At 45.8% G+C, this 15,740-nt stretch overlaps 1 protein-coding gene across 1 annotated transcript in view; it reads left to right on the top strand.

The window, feature by feature from the left end:
* The window catches only part of LOC134213256 (coactosin-like protein), a 95,187-nt gene that overhangs the window by 69,598 nt on the left and 9,849 nt on the right, over window positions 1–15,740 (top strand). The window lies entirely within an intron of this gene.

Below are 15,740 nucleotides of genomic sequence, written 5' to 3'. Positions count from 1 at the left end.
GGATTCCTCCGAATTCTTCCAAATCCCGCCTAGGGATTCTTCCGAATCCCGCCTAGGGTTTCTTCCGAATCCCGCCTAGGGATTCTTCCGAATCCCGCCTAGGGTTTTTTCCGAATCCCGGCTAAAGATTCCTCCGAATCCCGTCTAGGGATTCCTCCGAATCCCGTCTAGGGATTCCTCCGAATCCCGTCTAGGGATTCTTCCGAATCCCGTCTAGGGATTCTTCCGAATCCCGTCTAGAGATTCCTACGAATCCCGGTTAAGGATTCCTCCGAATCCCGTCTAAGGATTCCTCCGAATCCCGTCTAGGGATTCCTCCGAATCCCGTCTAGGGATTCCTCCGAATCCCGTCTAGGGATTCCTCCGAATCCCGTCTAGGGATTCCTCCGAATCCGTCTAGGATTCCTCCGAATCCGTCTAGGGATTCCTCCGAATCCGTCTAGGGATTCCTCCGAATCCGTCTAGGGATTCCTCCGAATCCGTCTAGGGATTCCTCCGAATCCGTCTAGGGATTCCTCCGAATCCGTCTAGGGATTCCTCCGAATCGCGTCTAGGGATTTCTCCGAATCCCGTCTAGGGATTCCTCCGAATCCCATCTAGAAATTCTTCCGAATCCCGCCTAGGGATTCTTCTTAATCCCGCCCAGGGATTCTTCAGAATCCCGCCTAGGGATTCTTCCGAATCCCGGCTAGGGCATCTTCCGAATCCCGACTAAGGATTCTTCCGAATCCCGGTTAGGGATTCTTCCGAATCCCGGTTAGGGATTCTTCCGAATCCCGGTTAGGGATTCTTCCGAATCCCGGTTAGGGATTCTTCCGAATCCCGGTTAGGGATTCTTCCGAATCCCGGTTAGGGATTCTTCCGAATCCCGGTTAGGGATTCTTCCGAATCCCGGTTAGGGATTCTTCCGAATCCCGGCTAGGGATTCCTCCGAATCCCGGCTAAGGATTCCTCCGAATCCCGGCTAGGGATTCCTCCGAACTCCGTCTAGGGATTCCTCCGAATCCCGGCTAGGGATTCCTCAAAATCCCGGCTAGGGATTCTTCCGAAACCCGTCTAGGGATTCCTCCGAATCCCGTTTAGGGATTCCTCCGAATCCCGGCTAGGGATTCCTCCGAATCCCGGCTAGGGATTCCTCCGAATCCCGGCTAGGGATTCCTCCGAATCCCGGCTAGGGATTCCTCCGAATCCCGGCTAGGGAATCCTCCAAATCCCGGTTAGGGATTCCTCCGAATCCTGGTTAGGGATTCCTCCGAATTCCGTTCAGGGATTCCTACGAATCCCGATCAAGGTTTGCTACGAATTCTGGTCGGGGATTTTTCCGAATCCCGATCAGGGATGCCTCCAAATACTGGTCAAAGATTCCTTCGAATCTCGGCCAGAAATTCCCTCGTATATCGGTCAAGGTTTTCTCCGAATCGCAGTCAGTAATTCCTCCGAATCCTGGTCAGAGATTCTTCGGATTCCGTTCAGACATTCCTCCAAATAATGGTTAGGAATTCCACATAACCCCAATTGAAGGATTCCACCGAATCCCGTTCAAAGATTTCACCGAGTCCCGGTTGAAAATTTCAATGAATCCAAATTGGGGATACCGCACTGCCGCTTTAGAGTTAAATTGTTTTAAGAATTGTTTCGCCAATAATGCAATTTGTTCGAGATTCGAGTTGGCTACTCAGAATTTTAAAATTGTGTTTATCACAGAGAACTATTTTGACCATTCATAAATCGAACCTGAGATCTCCTCGGAGAAAGTGTGGCAGTAATACTTTTTTATCAAGAGCGTCATCTGTTTTGCCGATGATACAAGCTTGTGTTTGTTTTATCTATTCATTGCTTGCAAATGAAATCAATCCAAATTCACTTCGCAAAAAAAAACGAACTTTCGGCGCATCAACGACATAAAGAAATCAAACTTTCGTCTCGCTCGGGGGCCAAGACCAGCCATCGCTAATCAAGCGAAAAATAAACCGTCCTGAGGCTGCACGTGATCTGCGTGCTTAACTGGAATTCTTCACCGATGCGGCACGGCCCGGAGCTTGCCGCACTAACAAAAAATCAACAACAACAAAACAACGGAAAAAACCGGAGTAAGATCCGGAGAAAATTCCAACTCGGCAAACTGCATCACATTTGCGCGACTTTGCGATCAGTAGGACCGGTCCAATCACCGCACCGAGCACTCTTCTCGGTACAAATCGAAAGAAAGTTTAAACAAAACCCGATGCGTGTAAAATAGACATCACGGAGCAGGAGAGATTGATGAATTTAGTCAGTCGGCTAGAGTTGGTTTAAGGTGCGCAGCACAACGCAAATTCATCACGATGATCATCACCGACGTCGCACCCCACCAGCATTGCCACCGCCGCGCCATGATGGGTGATAAACAACAAAAACAACGACGATCACCACGCGTTCCGTTCGCTTCTTTCTCCGGGGGCAGCCCCAGGGTTAACCGGCTGGAAATGGCCAATAAAAGAAAGGTGGCGAACGAATTCGAACTCTTAGCGTTAATTGGTGCTGATATTTATGTGACAATTATTGCGCAGCCAGAAGAAAACTCGGACCTTGACCGAGGAAAAACGAGACAACGAAACCGACCAACCAACCGCCTAATGAGGGGAAGCGAACAAAGGAGGGGTCATCAATCAAGGCAAGCATTCGGATGGGATGACGATCGCGATCGTGACGCGTGACAGTCTTTTCCGAACCATCAATTATTTGACTTTCTCCAGCACTGACTGACTGCGCTGCGATTACGAATGAGAGGAATGGTTGTTGTTTTTTTTTGCGAACCGTTTGTTTGGACTTCTTTTCAGTTGCGATCGGTGGTGCGTTTTCCAGCTCTACGTTGTTAAATTCGTTATCTGATGAGTGCTCTACAATGTTGTTCGCTTTCTGTCGAAGTGTTTTAGGTTCATCAAGATTGAGGTGACGAGATGGGAGAAAAATGTAGTTTGTTTTGGCGATTTAAATCTGTTTATATGCAGCATTTCGCGGCACTAATGACCGGCGTCATAACAAGCTTAGTTTTTGGTACAGTGATTTGGCGTTTAAGTTGTCGTCTGCATATATTCAAATGATGAGTATTTAACATTTCGTCAAAAAAGGCACACTGGCAATTGACATGGTTTGAGATCTCATTAACAAATAACCGTTTTGTCTCATTTGAAGACACGCATGATGGTTTTGCCTTTCTCAAACATAACGCTCCAAAAACGATTTTTTGGCCGCAGGGCAGAGTCTTTTGAAACGATTAATTTACAACCAGTTATGTTTGACGTGAAGTGTCAAACATTTTCAGGCCCCGTCATTGATTTTCGGAGTAAGGTCCAAAAACCCATCGATTAGCCAGTTTGTCAAATTTTTCCAATGAAAATTTTTGCATGAGTCAAAAAGAGAGCACTGCATGCCTCAGCGATTGTGTAACGTGATTGAAATTATCCAACAGGAAATTGAGGCTCCATATAATGGTAGTCACCGGCCGGAGTGTTGCTGTGGCACTCTGTTTGTCGACTAATCGTGCGATGAGGATGATAATGATAAGACTCTGTGAGTGCACTTTGATAACCATTGTGCAGCGAGCGACTAATGTCCCACGTCAGGTCTGCGATAGTGATATTTGCAGAAGCGTTAGCTACGTACTTGAAAACAAGATTGGCTTTGAAGTTCCTGGACAAGGGATTGCACTAACTAATTCTTGATGCAATCGTGCATTATTAGAACAAGATATTCGAGTTAATTGTGGATCGATGAACTTTCTGTCAACTGGCCGTAGAAGATGGGATAAACTGCTGTTCTGCCTCGATGATTCATTTCATTTATTCAGTTAACATCTAAACAGATAACACTGAATCAACAATTTGACGCCACAATGCACGGTTCGAGGCCGCATCTCTCCATCCTCGGATACGCCCCACGCTCGCCAAGTCGTTCTGCACCTGGTCTGCCCATCTCGCTCGCTGCGCTCCACGCCGTCTCGTACCTGCCGGATCGGAAGCGAACACCATCTTTGCAGGGTTGCTGTCCGGCATTCTTGCAACATGTCCTGCCCATCGTACCCTTCCGGCTTTAGCTACCTTCTGGATACTGGGTTCGCCGTAGAGTTGGGCGAGCTCATGGTTCATTCTTCGCCGCCACACACCGTCTTCTTGCACACCGCCAAAAATGGTCCTAAGCAACCGTCTCTCGAATACTCCGAGTGCTTGCAAGTCCTCCTCGAGCATTGTACATGTTTCATGTCCGTAGAGGACAACCGGTCTTATAAGCGTCTTGTACATGACACATTTGGTGCGGTGGCGAATCTTTTTCGACCGCAGTTTCTTCTGGAGCCCGTAGTAGGCCCGACTTCCACAGATGATGCGCCTTCGTATTTCACGATTAACGTTGTTGTCAGCCGTTAGCAAGGATCCGAGGTAGACGAATTCCTCAACCACCTCGCAGGTATCCCCGTCTATCGTAACACTGCTTCCCAGGCGGGCCCTGTCGCGCTCGGTTCCGCCCACAAGCATGTACTTTGTCTTTGACGCATTCACCACCAGTCCAACTTTTGTTGCTTCACGTTTCAGGCGGGTGTACAGTTCTACCATCTTTGCAAATGTTCAGCCGACAATGTCCATGTCATCCGCGAAGCAAATAAATTGACTGGATCTGTTGAAAATCGTACCCCGGCTGTTACACCCGGCTCTCCGCATGACACCTTCTAGCGCAATGTTGAACAACAGGCACGAAAGTCCATCACCTTGTCTTAGTCCCCGGCGCGATTCGAACGAACTGGAGTGTTCGCCCGAAATCTTCTCACAGTTTTGCACACCATCCACCGTTGCTTTGATCAGTCTGGTAAGCTTCCCAGGGAAGCTGTTCTCGTCCATAATTTTCCATAGCTCTAAGCGGTCTATACTGTCGTATGCCGCCTTGAAATCAACGAACAGATGGTGCGTTGGGACCTGGTATTCACGGCATTTTTTGCCGTACAGTCAACGAAGCCGGCTTGATAACTTCCCACGAACTCGTTCACTAATGGTGACAGACGACGGAAGATGATCTAGGATATCACTTTGTACGCGGCATTAAGGATGGTGATCGCTCGAAAGTTCTCACACTCCAGTTTGTCGCCTTTCTTGTAGATGGGGCATATAACCCCTTCCTTCCACTCCTCCGGTAGCTGTTCGGTTTCCCAGATTCTGACTAGCAGTTTGTGCATGCAAGTGGCCAGCTTTTCCGGGCCCATCTTGATGAGCTCAGCTCCGATACCATCCTTACCAGCTGCTTTATTGGTCTTTAGCTGTTGAATGGCATCCTTAACTTCCCTCAAGGTGGGGGCTGGTTGGCTTCCATCGTCCGCTGAACTGACGTAGTCATCTCCTCCGCTGCCTTGACTTTCACTGCCTGTACTCTCAGTGCCATTCAGATGTTCCTCGTAGTGCTGCTTCCACCTTTCGATCACCACACGTTCGTCCGTCAAGATGCTCCCATCCTTATCCCGGCACATTTCGGCTCGCGGCACGAAGCCTTTGCGGGATGCGTTGAACTTCTGATAGAACTTGCGTGTATCTTGAGAACGGCACAGCTGTTCCATCTCCTCGCACTCCACTTCTTCCAGGCGGCGTTTCTTCTCCTGAAAAAGGCGGGTCTGCTGTCTCCGCTTCCGTTTATAACGTTCCACGTTCTGCCGGGTACCTTGCTGCAGCGCGACCTCTCGCGCTGCGTCCTTCTCCTCCAGAATCTGTCTGCACTCTTCGTCGAACCAATCGTTCCGTCGACTTCGACCCATATACCCGACGTTATTCTCCGCTGCGTCGTTAATGGCTGCTTTGACTGTATTCCAGCAGTCCTCAAGAGGGGCCCCATTGAGCTCACCCTCTTCCGGCAACACTGCTGGAGAGATGCCGCGCGTAAGCAGTGGCGACATCAGGTTGCTTCAGTCGCTCTAGGTCGTACCGCGGCGGTCGTCGGTACCGAACATTGTTGATGACGGATAGTTTTGGGCGCAGTTTAACCATCACCAGATAGTGGTCAGAGTCGATGTTAGCGCCACGATATGTCCTGACGTCGATAATGTCGGAGAAGTGCCGTCCATCAATCAGAACGTGGTCGATTTGTGATTATGTCTGCAGTGGTGATCTCCAAGTGTACCGATATGGGAGGCTGTGTTGGAAGTAGGTGCTGCAAATGGCCATATTCTTGGAGGCGGCGAAATCAATTAGTCGTAGGCCGTTTTCGTTCGTCAGCCGGTGAGCGCTGAACTTTCCAATAGTTGGTCTAAACTCCTCCTCTTGGCCAACCTGAGCGTTCAAATCTCCTATGATGATTTTGACGTCGTGGCTTGGGCAGCTATCGTACTCGCGTTCCAGCTGCGCGTAGAATGCGTCCTTATCATCATCAGTGCTTCCGGAGTGTGGGCTATGGACGTTGATTATGCTGAAGTTGAAGAAACGGCCTTTGATCCTCAACCTGCACATTCTTTCATTGATCGGCCACCACCCGATCACGCGCCTTTGCATATCGCCCATCACTATGAAAGCTGTTCCTAGCTCGTGTGTGTTGCCGCAGCTCTGGTAGATGGTATGATTACCTCTAAACGTTCGCACCATTGATCCCTTCCAACAAACCTCCTGCAGCGCTACGATGCCGAATCCATGGTCCTTGAGCACATCGGCGAGTATGCGTGTGCTCCAGATGAAGTTGAGAGATTTGCAGTTCCACGAACCGAGTTTCCTATCGCTAGTCCCTTTTTGTCGCAATGGTCTTCGCTGATGGTTCCGATCCATACTCTCTTGTTGATTGTTCGTTGCTTATGATTTTTTAAAGGCTGGCTTGCAGGGCCTGACACCAAACCCCCTAAATTTCCGGAGGACCATTCCTCCTTATTTCCGGTGGACCATGGTGCACAGTTTCACTTAGAGTCCCTCGCTGGCACTCGGACGATGATCAGCCGCCCCTAACATGGAGAACAGACGCTGTTGTGAGCCGATCTTGACATGGAGAACAGACTCAATAAGATTTGCACCTCCGGAGAGGAGCAAACCCCCCCTTCCCTGTCAGCATACGACCATAGTTCCCACCGGGGTTGGTTACCCGATCTTCCCTAAGGTTGCTCGTATCCCGGCCAGCACCGCGGGGAGGTAGGGATAGGAGTTGCTGGGTAAGAGGCTAAGGACCGCGAGATGGGGTCTATTTTATTCCTTCAGGTACGCGAAGTACCAATGGTACGCTTTACCCAGCATTTGCCGTGCCATCATGCCATTTGATGCAATCGGTGAAATAGCGAAGCACATCGTCGGCATCTTAAGCCTGGGAGATCTCCTGAAAACATGTTGGCCAGATTTTATATGACAGAGCTGTTTTCCTAGCTGTTTTTCCTAGCTAGCACGATGTCGGTGGTAGATCCTGCGCTGGATGTCCTCGGCCAGCATCGACCCATTCCTATTAGTCCGAAAGTAAACTTGTGCTGTGCCGGATAGATTTTTATGAGCTGCAGTTCAGTGACCAGTTGTTGGCTATTGATTGCGATAAGCCATCCGATAGTGAAGGTAGTTGCGATAGGCATCTCTGTGGAAAAGCCGGAACGTTGTCTAAAACACCTGAGGGCGGACCAGTGTTGATTTGATTCTAAGTCAATTAAACTTCTTTGGAAGTGGTCAACAACGGGAAGAAGTCAAGGTCGATGATCTTTTGCTGCTTCTTCAAATGGTGGTTACGCAGCTAGCAGAACTGCATAAATTTAGCTCGCTCTGGGTAAGATCGGCTTTTTGACGAGTGATCCTGACTGCAGCTCTTGAATTACGACGTGGTATACAATACGAGCGGGCCTGCATGCGCATTCCAGGACTTCACGCGTGCGGAACAGTAAAGGAAGTTTTTCCCGTGCACATTGTACTGCTTGATCCTGAAGACCTTCCTTCAACTCTTGCTCCAGCTTGTTAATAGCTATAATGCACCATATTGTCATGACCACTCAGGGTCATTTTGGAATACTTTCCAGGTTCCATATCATGAGTGAGAAATTCCACTAACGTGGGCTTCAGGACAGCCTACTCAGCACAATGGTGTAAAATAATGGAAACGGTGTTTTTGTGTCCATTCTTGCACCGACGCTCTCTATACCACTACCTCCATTACATTGGACAACCGTGTTCTTTAATGAGAGCATGTCTTTCTACTCCATTTAAACTTTAAAGGTTGCTTCAAGTTGTTTTAAATTCAGATATTCCTTTATGGCAACGGTTCTCAACCTGAGGTACATGTATCGTACTCAACCTGGAGGTACCTTCGGTTGCTCCTGGGGGAACCTCGGACAAAAATGCGTAATCTTATATATAAAAATGAAATGGTCTGTGTTCGTATCCGCATAACTCGAAAACGGCTGGATAGATTTTCTCCATTCCTTCAGCAAATATGCCCGTTATCGTTTCCGACGGGTTTATATGATATTTTCTCATGTGCAAATCACGAGTAAGGGTGGAGAAATTATGAAAAACTAAAATTAAGATATTTCGCATGGGCAGCTCAGAACGCGCATTTTCGCCTACTATGCAGGACAACGTCTGCCGGGTCGACTAGTCTTCTTATATATAAAAATGAAATGGTCTGTGTTCGTATCCGCATAACTCGAAAACGGCTCGATGGATTTTTTTCATTTCTTCAGCAGAAACATTCGTTATCGTTTCCGACGGGTTTATAAGATATTTCCTTATGCGAAAATCACGGGTAAGATGGAGTAAATCGTGAAAAACTAAAATTAAGAATCGTATGGAAATTTCGCATGGCCAGTTCACAACGCGCATTTTCGCCTACTATGCAGGACAACGTCTGCCGGGTCGACTAGTTATTAATAAAAACATTTGGCTTGTAAATAATATGCATAGTGATCAGCAAATTAAAACCAATGAATCACATACAGTGGCTTGTTTCCTACCCGCCGCTGCCATCTTCAGGTGCTAACGTATATGTGATAATAGCCAGTATGAGTTAACCACCTGAAGTTTGTATGGCGAAAGACATCTAACGCGGGTTTTCTCAACAGTAAAAACTTTTCATGAAAAACTATTTGGTACCAGTTATGTAGGAAGGTGTCTGCTACTACGCTTACCAAATATAGTTTTGATTAAGGTGCTCATTTTCGAGATATTAAAGATGCCCTTTAGATGCCTTTCGCCATACTGATTTCCGAAAGATGACTACTAGTCTTCTTCTTCTTATTAGCATTACATCCCCACACTGGGACAGAGCCGCCTCGCAGCTTGTTCATTAAGCACTTCCACAGTTATTAACTGCGAGGTTTCTAAGCCAGGTTACAATTTTTGCATTCGTATATCATGAGGCTAGCACGATGATACTTTTATGCCCAGGGAAGTCTAGACAATTTCCAATCCGAAAATTGCGTAGACCGGCACCGGGAATCGAACCCAGCCACCCTCAGCATGGTTTTGCTTTGTAGCTGCGCATCTTACCGCACGGCTAAGGAGAGCCCCAGACTCCCAGAGAGTTGACTCCTAGTGTGCCCCTGTAAACACGCTCGAGGTAGACGATTCATTGAATACTGCTCTTCACACCCAGCACAGTGTATAAGGGACTGCGGGACAAAAGATAAAAAGGATAAACTGCGAATGATTTAAAAAATCTTCTATCTGATCGAAACAAAATGTAGAATAATATATTAAGATTATGCTTCTAAACTAAAATCTAGAGTCTAATGACTCGGAAACCTACATTAGAGAAGCATGAAGGCTTTTTTAAATGGTTAGTTGCTTTGTTACAAGAGGCTTTCTTTCGAGTGGCTCGTAACTCTCGTTTTCGGAAGCCTCCTTTCAAGAAGCACGGACGCCTCCTTTCAAAAGGTTTAGAAGCCTCCTTTCAAGAGTCCTGGAAGCATCTATTCAAGAGTCGCGGAAATCTCATTTCAAGAAGCTTGGAAGTTTCCTTTCAAGGGGCTCAAAAGCCTCCTTCCAAGAGGCCCAGAAGCCTTCTTTCAATAGGCTTGGAAGCCTTTTTCTGAGGCTCGAAAGCATTCTTTCAAGGGGCTGGGAAGCCTCCTTTCAAGAGGCCTGGAGGCTTTCTTTCAAGAAGCCCGGAATCCTCCTTTCAAGAGGCTTATAAGCCTCTTTCAAAGATGCCCGAAAGCCTCCTTTCGAGAGGCATGGGAGCCTCTTTTCAAGAAACCCAGAAGCCTCTTTTAAATACGCCCGAAAGCTTCTTTCCAAGAATCTTGGAAGCGTCTTTTCAAGAGTTCCGGAAGCCTCCTTTTAAGAGGCTCGGAACCCTCATTTCAAGAGACCCGGAAGCCTGCTTTCTAGAGTCTCGGGAGCCTTTTTTCAAAACGCTCTGAAGCCTCCTTCCGAGTGGTTCGGAAGTCTTCTTTCAAGAGGCTCGCAAGCCTCTATCAAGAGGCCTGGAAGAGGCCTGGTCATCCTTGCAAGATGCCTGGAAGGCTCCTTCCAAAAACTCGGGAGCCTCTTTACATTATGTGCGAAATTTCAGTCAACTTTATGGAGAGCCATATATCCCGTTAGTTTTCAAGTCCATTTTTCATTTTTCTTGCTGCCGCTAACCGCAAGTCGAGCACATCTGTATATGACGTCCATAGATGTGCTCGACTTGCGGTTAGCGGCAGCTTATGAGTTACGCTAATTTCATTCACTGCAAAAAAAGATTGCGAACCGCTGCTGAATCTGAGGAATCTGAGTAGCATTTGATGTTAGTTCCTGTAGGTATATGGGTTTTAGAAAAGTTTTATTATTTTTGCGATCTCAATTCTTGTTTCTACAAAGGTGAATTAGAATTAAAAAATTAGTTCTACTAAATACGAGTAACGTGGAGCGCAGCGAGCGAGATGGGCAGACCAGGTGCAGAACGACTTGGCGAGCGTGGAGCGTATTCGAGGATGGAGAGATGCGGCCTCGAACCGTGTATTGTGGCGTCAAATTGTTGATTCAGTGTTATCTGTATAGATGTAGACTAAATAAATGAAATGAATGAACGAGTAAATTAAGAAGAAGAAGAAATGAATTAACATAATCTTCAATTAAAGGGATCAATTCCCCCCGATATGGGGATCAAGTCTCCCGCAAGTTTAAAAAATATTAAATTTTCTATCTTTTACAAAAATCGATTTTTTGATAACTTTCATGAAAAAAATATTTCTTCCAATGTCGTTTTTGAATACCTAACTAAATAAATTGTTCATCATGTCCTTCTTAAATCGTATACTTTAAGCATTTTACATCGAGAAACATCCGAAACAAAAAGTGGCGATCATGTGTGTCCAATTTCTTTTTCCTCGGAGTGGTTTCTTACTCCTGAAATAAAGTACTCTAAAAATGAATAGTTTTGGCCTAGTTTTTTACATCTCTCGCTCTTTGCAAAAATTAGCCATTTCTATCCAACACCCAACTCCAAACCCCCCCCCCCCCTTAATTACACTACACAAATTTTCTCCAGTTGGTTGTGCTTTGGTTTATTTGTCGAGCTCATGAGCGAATTGCTCCGCAGCGCCCTGGCACGACAGTCACTGTATGTTCAGCCGCCTGGTTCTCTCACGCTTAGACCCGGTTATACTGGCCGGCCTTCGCGAAGCTTACATGCCAGATAGTGATCCTGTATATAATGATTGTACACTCCGTGTTGTCCGGAGCAAACCCGAATGTAATCTCTTATGCCGGGTTGCTCTTCGCAACGGCTGCATGCACATCTTCCTCGATTACACACAGCCAGCGAGTGCAGGATCTACCCCGGAGCTGACGTCCTCTTTCAAGTTCCCTGCTGAACATAAATTTTGCCATTCCTCGGCATGGTGGCGTCGCACAGTGACTTCCAGGTCCAGGGCCGCGGTGAAAACTTTGCTGTCGAAGTGATTGGTCATCCACCCACAGACCTGATGGGGATCCCCGGACCTCGGATGTTGCACGCCATAGTTGATCTTAAAGCGAATTGCTAGATGATCACTATGGGTGCCAGACCAGGACTGACAAAGGTTACGTCAATCCATGACTCGACCCCGTTCCTTCTGAACGTGCTAGCGGAACCATCATTGACTAGCACTGCGTCGAGCTTCGGTAGCGCTTCTAGTAAGGCTTGACCTCTTCGATTGATCCAGCGGCTGCCATTTCTGACAACCATTTCGTAATATGAAAAAAAAATGTAGAAACTGATCAACATAAATCATCCTGTCTACAAGAAGTAAGCATGGAGCAGAGGTAATGTGGATGACTCTTACTCCCCTTGTAGCTAGTTTGATTCTGCTTCTGTCACATTTTCCTATTTTGTTGATGTCATCGTAGTGTCGATAAAGTAGTTTCGTAGCATTTTCGAAAGTGAAAACAACCATAAATATTGTTGTTTTCTGATGTAATATTTGACAGTGACATCTGAAAAGCATGGTTGAAACAAATATAAATATAAAACTATCGCATATGGTTGATTCAACCCTATTTGTTGTTGTATCAACCAAAAATATTGTTATTCATAAATTAATGCAAAAATATTGTTGATTTGAAGTAGTATCAGGTCCACATTCATCCACATTTTTTCTCCGTGTAAGGACTTCAGCGTACTTTTCCTTAGCAGTTTTCACTAACAAGGCCTCGCCTCTGTCCTTAGCTTTCTTTGAGGGTCGACTTCCGCTTCGTCCTACTGGCCAGCTGCCAGGGATTTTCGGTCCTTTGTACCGATGGCCGGCCTTTTTGGCTCGCCTTTTTGGGCCGAGAAGTCACCTTCTCGGGTCAACGTCCTTCGGGCTCCTCTGCACTCCGATCTGCCCGTCCAGACGACGTTTGGCCTTTATGGTCGCACGTCGTTTGGCTTTGCTCTGAACGCCTTCGCCGGATTGCTGCCTGAGCCGTTTCGGGTTAGGCGCAGTCTTTTCTTCCTTGGCCGTCAGGGCGAAATCAATCGCCTCTTGGGCCATGGTCGCTCCTCCAAGGAAGGAGAAGGCATCGGTTTGGGCACCTTTGTCGGCCTTCTCTCTTCCCACCATCCGCGTGATAAACGCATTCTGTTCTTGTCTTGCGACTCGAACAGCCTGGCGGAGCATCCGAAGGTTCTGTTTCAGTTCCTTACTGATGATGTTCTAGCTTGCGCTCGCGAACTTGATGATATCATCGAGTTGTTCGACGACCACCTGCAACCTCCGTCACTCCGCTCTCCGCCTCCCTGGGAGGAGACCTCGCCAAACCCAACTGGGCAAAGAAGTTTACCGCATCCATGCCTAACGCATCGTCCCCATTGTGGCTGCCGCTGAATCCAATGGAGTAGTCGCCTTTAATGCTCCCGTGGTTATCTTTACATGCCTTACGGTATGCAGGGAGGCCATGCAAGGGTTGACGCTTACGTGTTCAGACTGTTCAGAGCCAGATCAGCGCAAGTCAGGAAAGAGCATCTGAGCCTACTCCCACCCAGTAGGCGTAGCTTGGTGGCAGGATTAGACAGCGTGCTACAAGGCCTGCCACGGTTTTAGGGGACGGAAGACAGCCCAGTCGTTTCGAGGCAGTGTCCCCCGGCTGTATTAAGAGAGTAGAATATCAGACTGCCAGCCCTCGCGTTCACAATATTACGATACAAGCGATACACGCGGCCATAATGCCATAATCAGGATCCCACTGATATTGATCCTGATATGCCAATTGGCACTCAATGGGCTGCTGTGCGCTTTTAACGGCACACGGTTGCTTTGATAGAGCCTGCTTACGGACACATTCAGCTTTTTGTAGTGGTTTAACAGAGCCAACTGCCAAGCCCCACCTACGGCCCCTAACTCGCAGAGGCCGTGGGGAGGAGTCGTAAAGCCCTTGGACATAGTACCTGCTACCCCCGTGTTAGCCTCATGATATACAAATGCAAATATGGTAACTTGGCTTAGGAACCTCGCGGTTGATAACTGTGAAAGAGCTTAATGAACTCTAAGCTGCGTACGGCAATGGCCCAGAGGAGGATGTAATGCCAATGTAGACGATGAAGAAGAAAAGTAAATATCATACAATTTACCATGTTTTTGGAGCGGAGCTTTTGAATAAATTCTACTGAACATCCATCGAGAAGCTCAAGGAAAAAAACAATGGAAAAAGCTATTGGAAATCCTTTGTGATTGTTTTTTTTATGTTTCAGGAAGAATTCTGAAGTAATTTCGAAAACTTTGTGAAGGGAATAATTATCTTAAAAAAAAAGTCCTAAAGCATTTTTCACTGAAATTATTTTTGGACAAAATTCTCGAACATCAACCACAATATTTCCTGATAAAACTGTTTTATTTATAAACATCAAAAGCAGCGAACGTAAAACTGAAACATTGACATTGACAACAACATTATTCTCCTCCCGCGTCCAAGTATGGTTATGGAGTATCGAGTAGGTAACGTTTAATTGAGACCATCGCCTGCCGAATCTTATTTGGAGATGATGCCGATGCTATGGGGAGTGCCGTCAAAGGTTCGCGAAGATAATATTGGTTGTAGGTTGAATATTTTTGATGATTGTTTGTTGAACGGTTCCGAACCATGGCCCATTTCAGCCATTTGATTCAGTTTTGGACTGCTTTCACTAGATAATTTTCGAAATTTTGAGCAAAAAATTTTCAACCAAGAGGAATGTGATATTTTAGGGTTTTCATTAGAGTTGATTACTTGCAACATAGTCAGCAATTTATATTTATCAAGATATATCGCATTTCATAAGCACACCAATATAATTTTATTATTGTGTCGCCACCAGCACTAAATTGAACTTCGGAAGTCGGGACTTCCGACTTCCGACCTGTCTTCCGAACTTTTTGTGTCACTTGTTTGGCGGATAACTTTTTGTTTATTGATTTGTAAACAGAGTTACAAACTTTATTGGGTCACTTTTTGTTCCACTTTTTGTAAATTATTGTGCTGTTTATGTAACGAGCAGTTATGAGCAATAACGAATGCTGTAGAAAGTTTGCTCTCAACAACAAAGAGGTTCAGCAATATCCAGGATTACTGTCAGTCTGGATCCTAGACGAGGCAAGGATCCACTGTTATGTTAATATTATACGATATCAGTAAAGTGTCTTTCGGCGTTGCAGTCTCGAAGAAATTAAAAACTATTTAGTTTCAATGTCCGACGTTTCGATGTATTTAACATCTTTATCAAGGATTAGAAACAATAGCTGTTTCTAATCCTTGATAAAGATGTTAAATACATCGAAACGTCGGACATTGAAACTAAATAGTTTTTAATTTCTTCGAGACTGCAACGCCGAAAGACACTTTACTACAAGTTTTCTCAGTCGAAAGATTCTCTCATTATACGATATCTTCGATCTATTGGGATAATCCCTATCTTTCTGCCACCATATTGTCCATTCTTTAACCCAATTGAGATAATTTTTGGATTGATCAAACGAAATTTGAAAAATAGCACATCTTGAAGGAGCTCCTATTCTGGCAGATATTTGTGATGCTATGAATCGATTCAAAGTCTATTCATATACAAAGATCTTTGAGCATTGTAGTTACTTTTCCGGTGGTACATTTCTGCCAGAGAAAGGTCTTCAGCAAGATGCTAAGAACATTGGTTTGAATATTACAACCCGATAATAAACGATGGGTTCTCTTACAAGCAATATAAAATAATAAGAATAAATCAAATACATGAAGTCGCATTTTATTTCACATTCTTTAATTCGAAAGAACGACTTTCAAAAACAAAATTATAAACATTCGTTATGAAGATTTTGTGATTTTAAACCACGGAATGTAGATTGAATTTACTGGTGATCAAGG

The sequence above is a fragment of the Armigeres subalbatus genome, chromosome 1, assembly GCF_024139115.2.
Source record: "Armigeres subalbatus isolate Guangzhou_Male chromosome 1, GZ_Asu_2, whole genome shotgun sequence".
NCBI lineage: Eukaryota > Metazoa > Arthropoda > Insecta > Diptera > Culicidae > Armigeres > Armigeres subalbatus.
The sequence above is the reverse complement of the archived record's forward strand: the minus strand, read 5'-3'. Positions and strand labels throughout refer to the sequence as shown.